At 34.4% G+C, this 9344-nt stretch overlaps 1 pseudogene; it reads left to right on the top strand.

Moving 5' to 3' along the window:
* Positions 1-1309: 1309 nt before the first annotated feature.
* LOC143389027 (E3 ubiquitin-protein ligase RNF139-like) lies at positions 1310-5618 on the top strand (annotated as a pseudogene).
* The last annotated feature ends 3726 nt before the right edge of the window (positions 5619-9344 follow it).

The raw sequence follows: 9344 nt of genomic DNA, 5'->3' as shown, positions 1-9344 counted from the left end.
CCTAAAGCTTCTGGGGAATCACTGGCAGAGTCCATATTAGAATAGTCTCTTTTTCACTTGGCTATACCACATGATGATCATTACTAGGAACATCCTCATTGATACACTGCTATGCCTCTTAATCATCAGCTTTTGTTAATCCACTCAAGCTGACAATTCAAATTAACTATTACAGATACAAATCTTCTACCAGATTCTTTCTTTCTTTTTTAAATTCAGAAATATCTTTCTCAAAGAACTAGAAATAATTCCTTTAAAATTTGACCATCAAGAAGGATAATGTCTTTGTCTATTTTGTGACTATGGGAGAAGAGTCTAACTCACAGAAGCAGCAACTAGCAAGTACAAATGTTGTCTAATCCCATTGATAAATCCCTCCCCTTAATGCCTTCCAGTACTTTAGGTGATGGGTTACTGCAGTACTTAAAAGTTTCCTTCTTTTGTTTCTATAGGGTTGAGTTCAGGCTTTCTTTTTTATTGTAATAGTCTTGAATAAAGCTTTCTGTACCTTTTTAACTTGTCTAACATAAGTAAATAAAATAAATTCCATGATTACTAAAGACTAAGAGAAAAAACAATCTGAATATTATATTCTATCTCAATGACAAAAACGAAAAACAAAAACAAAATGAAACAAAACAAAAATCCACATAGCATTTTTGGCAGGGAGTTTTGGTAAAGTGCTTGCTATAAAATGGCACAAGAGCAGGTGATCTAAAGAGAAGGGTATATGAGTCAGAGAGATGGGGTTAGAGGTAGGTGCTGTAGCCTTCTTATGATTTGCCAATATTCTTACAGATTTAGCCCTCACTGGTAAACTTGGAGAGGATTCAGATGACTTTCAAGATTTTCAACAAATCCACCCTTTTTTGGTAATAATAACAATGGATGAGAGAGGAAGTGGGGTATCATAAGACCCTTCTTCTCCCACCTTTTTAAAACTATAACTGCTGACAAGTAGGGATATTGATTTAAAGATATGAAATGAAAGAGATAATTCTAAAGAGTTTCATGTTGGAAATAATGATCTATAAGTTAGTTGGTGTCACAAAAGAGGGAGAGGAGATTATTGGCTATTTAAAACTAAGAATAATAATATAACAAGAAGTAAGAAAAAACATTAATAGCTCAGCCGTGTCCGCCTCCGCCGCCTGCCCCAGCTCCGGAGACACAAGCTGGCAGTGGGGCCGGAGACAGGGGGGGAGGGTTGACAGGAGGAGGGAGGGTGGGGGCGGAGTCTCCTGCCCCGCCGCCATCCCGGGCCCTGTCCCTCGGCCTGGCCCGCCCATCCCCGGTGTGGCAGCGGCTCATGGTGGCGGTGGGGCCCCCGCAGCAGCAGGTGCTGATGGCCAATCAGCAGGTCTGGGCAGGGCTCCAGGTGGCATTCCGAGTGCCCTGTCTCTACATCATGGATGCCATCTTCAACTCCTACTAGGATTCCAGCCAAAGCCAGTTCTGCATCGTGCTCCAGATCTTTCTCCAGCTCCTTGGTATATTTGTATCCAGTATTGTTCTTTTTTTTAATTATTGGTTGTTCAAAACATTACAAAGCTCTTGACATATCATATTTCATATATTAGATTCAAGTGGATTATGAACTCCCATTTTTACCCCAAATACAGATTGCAGAATGACATTGGTTACACATCCACATTTTTACATAATGCCCTATTAGTAACTGTTGTATTCTGCTACCTTTCCTATCCTTTACTATCCTCCCTCCCCTCCCCTCCCATCCCATCTTCTCTCTCTACCCCATCTACTGTAATTCATTTCCCTCCTTGTTTATTTTCCCCTTCCCCTCATAACCTCTTATATGTAATTTTGTATAACATTGAGGGTCTCCCTCCATTTCCATGCAATTTCCCTTTTCTCTTCCTTTCCCTCCCACGTCATGTCTCTGTTTAATGTTAATCTTTTCTTCCTGCTCTTCCTCCCTACTCTGTTCTTAGTTGCTCTCATTATATCAAAGACTTTTGGTATTTATTTTTTAGGGATTGGCTAGCTTCACTAAGCATAATCTGCTCTAGTGCCATCCATTTCCCTGAAAATTCCATGATTTTGTCATTTTTTAGTGCTGCGTAATACTCCATGGTGTATAAATGCCACATTTTTTTATCCTTTCATCTATTGAAGGGCATCTGGGTTGGTTCCACAGTCTAGCAATTGTGAATTGTGCTGCTATGAACATAGATGTGGCAGTATCCCTGTAGTACGCTCTTTTAAGGTCTTCAGGGAATAGTCCGAGAAGGGCAATAGCTGGGTCAAATGGTGGTTCCATTCCCAGCTTTCCCAGGAATCTCCATACTGCTTTCCAAATTGGCCGCACCAGTTTGCAGTCCCACCAGCAATGTACAAGAGTGCCCTTTTCCCCACATCCTTGCCAGCACTTGTTGAAACTCTGGAACAAGACAGGGATGCCCTCTATCACCACTTCCATTCAATATAGTTCTCGAAACACTGGCCAGAGCAATTAGACAGATGAAAGAAATTAAAGGCATAAAAATAGGAAAAGAAGAACTTAAATTAACACTGTTTGCGGATGACAGGATTCTATACCTAGAAGACCCAAAAGGGTCTACAAAAAAACTACTAGAACTAATAAATGAATTCAGCAAAGTGGCAGGATATAAAATCAACAGGCATAAATCAAAGGCATTTCTGTATATCAGCGACAAAACTTCTGAAATGGAAATGAGGAAAAACTCTCCATTCACAATATCCTCAATAAAATAAAATAAAATAAAATACTTGGGAATCAACCTAACAAAAGTAGTGAAAGATTTATACAATGAAAACTACAGAACCCTAAAAAGAGAAGTAAAAGTAGATCTTAGAAGATGGAAAAATATACCCTGTTCATGGATAGGCAGAACTAACATCATCAAAATGGCGATATTACCAAAAGCTCTCTATAGGTTTAATGCAATGCCAATCAAAATTCCAAAGGCATTTCTTGTAGAAATACATAAAGCAATCATGAAATTCATATGGAAAAATAAAAGATCCAGAATAGCAAAAGCAATTCTAAGCAGGAAATGTGAATCAGGCGGTATAGCGATACCAGATTTCAAACTATATTACAGAGCAATAATAACAAAAACAGCATGGTACTGGTACCAAAACAGGCGGGTGGATCAATGGTACAGAATAGAGGACACAGAGACTAATCTACAAAGCTACAACTATCTTATATTTGATAAAGGAGCTAAAAGCATGCAATGGAGGAAGGATAGCATCTTTAACAAATGGTGTTGGGAAAACTGGAAATCCATATGCAACAAAATGAAACTGGATCCCCTCCTCTCACCATGCACAAAAGTTAACTCAAAGTGGATCAAGGAACTAGATATCAAATCAGAGACTCTGCATCTGATAGAAGAACAAGTTTGCTTCGATCTACATATTGTGGGGTCAGGCTCCAAATTCCTCAATAGGACACCCATAGCACAAGAGTTAACAACAAGAATCAACAAATGGGACTTACTTAAACTAAAAAGTTTTTTCTCAGCAAGAGAAACAATAAGAGAGGTAAATAGGGAGCCTACATCATGGGAACAAATTTTTACTCCTCAAACTTCAGATAGAGCCCTAATATCCAGTATATACAAAGAACTCAAAAAATTAGACAATAAGATAACAAATAACCCAATCAACAAATGGGCCAAGGACCTGAACAGACACTTCTCAGAGGAGGACATACAATCAATCAACAAGTACATGAAAAAGTGCTCACCATCTCTAGCAGTCATAGAAATGCAAATCAAAACCACCCTAAGATACCATCTCACTCCAGTAAGATTGGCAGTCATTCTAAAGTCCAGTATTGTTCTTATTTTGTCCCAGCAATCACTTTTCAAGTTTTACATGTACAGCTCAGCCTTTCTACTAGCTGCAACTTCAGTGTTGGTGAATTACTATGCTTCTTTGCACATTGACTTCTATGGTGCCTACAACACATCAGCTTTTGGAATTGAGCTGCTTCTTTGAAAAGGGCCCTCATTATGGATGGCACTCATTATTTTACAGCTAACATTTGGAATTGGATACATCACACTACTCCAGATTCATTCCATCTATTCACAATTAATTATTTTGGATCTCTTGGTTCCTGTAATAGGCTTAATCACAGAACTACCCTTACATATCAGAGAGACTTTAGTTTTTACCTCTTCATTGATTCTCATATTAAATACAGTGCTTGGCTTAGCAGTGAAATTTAAGTGGTTTTACTATTCCACAGGATATGTTTATCTTTTAGTGAGGCACATGTAACAAATTTATGGATTACAGTTATTGATGGAGGACACATGGAAGAGGGTTCATTTCCCAGATATACTTTGAGTCTTCTGGCTGAAAAGGGTTACAGCTCAGGCTACAGTGTTAATGTACATTTTAAGGATGGCAAATGAAACTGAGTCCTTTTTCATTTCTTGGGATGATTTCTGGGACCTCATTTGCAATCTTATAATTAGTGGATGTGATTCTACTCTAACTGCCCTGGGCATGAGTGCTGTAATTTCCTCAGTAGCCCATTATTTGGGACTTGGAATATTGGCCTTTATTGGATCAACTGAAGAAGATGACAGGTGGCTTGGTTTTGTAGCACCCGTTTTATTTTTTTATTTTTGCACTTCAGACTGGTTTAACTGGGCTAAGACCAGAAGAGAGACTTATTTGCTTAAGTAGAAACATGTGCCTTTTATTAACCACAGTCCTACATTTCATCCATGGAATGACAGACCCTGTATTCATGTCTCTCGGTGCCTCCCATGTATCATCTTTTTGTAGATATTTTCCTCTTCTGTTTGTCTCTGCTTGCCTGCTTATTCTTCCTCTTTTACTTAGTTATGTTCTTTGGCATCATTATGCACTAAATACGTGGTTATTTGCAGTTACAGCCTTTTCTGTGGAACTCTGCTTAAAAGTAATTGTTTCTCTCACTGTCTATACACTGTTCATGATTGATGGCTATTATAATGTCCTCTGGGAAAAGCTTGATGATTATGTCTACTATGTTCATTCAACAGGCAATATTATTGAATTTATATTTGGAGTAGTAATTTTTGGAAATGGGGCTTATACTATGATGTTTGAGTCAGGAAGTAAAATTCGAGCTTGTATGATGTGCCTACATGCCTATTTTAACATCTACTTACAAGCAAAGAATGGCTGGAAGACATTTATGAATCGTAGAACTGCTGTGAAGAAAATTAATTCACTTCCTGAAATAAAAGGGAGCTCCTTGCAAGAAATAGATGATGTATGTGCAATTTGCTATCATGAGTTTACAACATTTGCTTGTATTACGCCATGTAATCATTATTTCCATGCACTTTGTCTTCAAAAATGGCTGCACACTCAAGATACTTGTCCAATGTGCCATCAAAAAGTGTACATCAAAGATGATAGCAAGGATAATGCAAATATCTCTAACAACAATGGCTTTACTGCACCCAATGGAAATGAAAATCCAGAGGAAGCTATAAGGGAAGATGCTGATGAATCTGACAGGGAATTGAACAGACTGTGATGATGGTGTTCAAAGAGAAAGAAATGGAGAGATTCACCACACAGGCACAGCAGCTGAAGAATTTATTAACGATGACACTGACTGATTAAAATAGCATTTTCTGATCATTGAGGTATTTGTTTAAAATTCAGTTCATCCAAAATGGAGTAATATGCTTCACTTCAGTGTGTAACCAAGCACAAAAACAGTATCAATGTTGAATCTGTGAATGGTTTTCCGTTTACTGTGATGTGCTACTGTAAATATACCTCTTTAATCACTTCTGGTCTCTTTGGTGACCTATTTCAATTTGTGTACATTATTGTACATAGAATAAAATGTTTTCACGTTTTTATGAAAAAAAAGAAAAATCATTAATACATATTTTCAATGTACTGAAAAAAATTTTTGTAAAACAATATAACTTAGTGTCTAAAATAGGTTTTACTTATGTTCAAAAGTTATTAATATTTCTTTCAAATGGTACTATAAAAAGTCAAAAGATTGGCTAGGTCTCCTGAGAATTTTCTAAATTTATTTTGCAATGAAGAACACCTATTATTATGATTTATATCTAAATTCTCTGTATTTAGCAAACCTCAATACTTTATTTCATATTTGTTTTCTCAAAGTAATCATGCTTAGATTCAAAAGAAAGGAGAATTTTGAAAATGCAGTTAGAGGTTTCACATGCAATACCTTGCTATGATAATATTAACCTGTGTTAAATTATATATAATTAAAAATTACATAATGAACAGAATTCAGGATATGTTTAAAATATCAAGTGACCAGGCATAAGAGATATAAGTATTATGATGGAACTGAATTAATCTTCCTTTCTGTATATGGGTTATTTAGGGGAAAAAAGAGAGAATTATAACAATGTGCCTGCAAATGCCTTTTAAGAATTTTATGTAAGTAAACTTTTCATCACATGGTGATATTATGATAATCAGACAATATATTCTATAATTTGATAATATACTTTTTCCAATGTAGAAGCTCTCAGCTTTTGTGTTTCTTCTAAATATAATAATGCATCTTTTTAAAATTCTATGTAGAAAAAGTAAAAACTGAAGGATGACCTCATTACCAATAATTCATGCTCAATCACGTTGTGTTGCATTTTATTAGAATATTCTTGTAGACTTATATGCTGTAATTCTACCATTAGAATATGAAACTTGGGATTATTAGAATGGAATCAACAGATCATACCTAGATGTATAGTGATTTATTTCAGTGGTACTATTAGGATTGCAAAGCTGTCAAAGGCAATCACTAAAATTCTCAGTCTTTTTATTTTCCAATGCAAAACATTTTAATAGGTTGTCAAATATACAGTTATTAGAATTATCTAAATATCACTTATAAAAATTGGTATATCACATTAGATGATTCTATAAAACAAAAACACAAATCACACATTGACAATAACCCCTGCAGTCCAAGAATAACCCCCATCAATAGTACACATTACAAACACACTAAAAAAAAGAAAAAAAAAAAAGAAAACTAAAGACATTACTTAGACATTTAAACCAAAGTTACTGTGACTAAGTACATTCATTCATCAAGTACAAAAAATTTAGCATTGCTGCTTATAGTCACTAATAACACAATTTTAGGTGCAATTTCACATGCTTTCATAAATCTTCCAGTACAGTTCCCATAGTAAAGTGTCTGTGTGCACTCCATTTTCATTTATATACAGGTGTGTCATACATCATACTTAAGATTATTTCACTTTATAATTACACTGTTTATATATATTTTAGGTGAACACCAGGCCAAAATTTAACCCCAATGATGACATTAGATACAATTCTTGAAAATTGCCAATTTGTTTAATTGCATGAGTACCTTTTTCTCTTACTAGAATCCATCAAATTAAGCAATAAGAATTTAAAACATTAACAAAAAATGATGATGACTCTAATTTTCCTGAAATATTAACAATTTTCCTGAACTATTTAAAATTTCAATAAAATCACTGAGTCAAAATGTTGATTTCATATTTAAAAAAATTTTTTTTGGAGTACTGGGGATTGAACTCAGGAGTGCTCTACCACTGAGCTACATATCCCCAGACTTTTTATTTTCTTTTAATTTTTTGAGATAGGGTCTCCCTATATTGCCTGGGGTGGCCTCAAATTCATAATCCACAGCCTCCAAAGTCTCTGGGATCATAGCATGAGCCACCACAAGCCCCTACTGCCAAATTTTAAATACCAGTGATTTAAGATTGAAGCCTAAAATTACTTGTACTAAACTGTAAAATACAATTTTAAAATGTGCAGTTAATGTGCTTATGAATATGTAATGGAATGTTTTTTCACAGAAATGTTATGTTAAACACTACTCTAAATGGACAGTCTAAGTAAACATACCTTTACCACCAAGAATATTGAAAAATTAAGGCTTTTTTACACTATCAATAGCTACTACCCAAACTCAAGAGTCAAATGAGGTTTAAAAAGCTGCAAAATTATCTAAACTTTGTAATGGTTAGTTGCCTCAACTTAATTCAGTACTTATTAATATTTACACAAACTCAAATGCTAGTTATCTTTAAATGCATTTTTCTCTATATCTCTATTTAAATTGAGTTCCTAAACCACTTGGCCTAGACAGAATGCTTAAAATAGCTAGGGCCTCGTCTGATTAGTTCAAACTGTATACTAGGGGTAGGGATTACAAATGCTTGGCACACGTTATTCATCCGATACATCCGATGTTTTTGAATAAACTAAGAAGCCTGGACTCCAAAGGAAACTGTACTTGTTTCCCAAAATATTAATGAGTAATTACTACATCTTCAGAAAATCAAACTGACAATTTTTTAAGAAGAAATTGATGCCTCCTGGGCTATTAAAGACATTATAAGATACAATAGAAAGGAAAACTGAAGCTACAAATATACCAAATCAAGGTTAAAGGCACTGGATAAGGAATAAAATTACAAAGCACTGTAAACAATTTTTAAATCAAATCAAGTTTAAATGTCAAACTCTAAGATAAAATGGTACTAAAAAGATGACAATGCTTTAAAATAGTGAACACAATTTCTGTAATTTCATAATAAATTTATTTCATTGTTCTAGTTTGTTTATCCTATAATATTCCAATATCCTTAAAAAATAAAATTAAAAATGTGTTTCCAGGTTCCTGAAGCAAGAAAACTACAACTCAAAGAACTATGGAAATTAATTCTTTTTCAAATATTATAATTTGGTAGAGACTTTACCGACATGATAAGAATATCTTGGAAATCATAAATACTAAATTGTACTTAATCCAAAATTCTTTAAAAGTTCTAATTCAGTATAACAGTCTTGAGGCCCACAGTAGCAAATTGTAGTGTAAAGCAGCATAATAAGTACAATCTTTCCAGACACATAAAACAAAGAATCATGAATACCAATTTGAAATACCACAAGCTCCACGTTAGAGCCATTTAATATACACATTTTCATAATTATTTCTTGAAAAACTATTTAGATAAAATATGTATCATTTATCGTGGATTTTAATTTACTTGAATCTATGCAACTTCCAGCCATATTAAAATATCAATTAATGTAAATACTTTATTATTAAACTATTTTACAATTTAAATTTCATTTGAGAAATGTATTCACATCCACAATTTCTTAAAAGTCCTTTATATGAGTGCATTTCATAAGAAATACACTAACATTATTATTCATGCTTCCTAGGGGAGAAAAAAATTAATAATCCTATTAATCCAAACCATATCATTAATTTTCTTATTTCTTAAACATTTACATGTTCAAACATGTTTGCTGAATAGTGATCATTCATCCCC

The sequence above is a fragment of the Callospermophilus lateralis genome, unplaced genomic scaffold (assembly GCF_048772815.1).
Source record: "Callospermophilus lateralis isolate mCalLat2 unplaced genomic scaffold, mCalLat2.hap1 Scaffold_43, whole genome shotgun sequence".
NCBI classification, from domain to species: domain Eukaryota; kingdom Metazoa; phylum Chordata; class Mammalia; order Rodentia; family Sciuridae; genus Callospermophilus; species Callospermophilus lateralis.
Note: the sequence above shows the minus strand (reverse complement) of the source record. Positions and strands in the feature narration are given on the sequence as shown.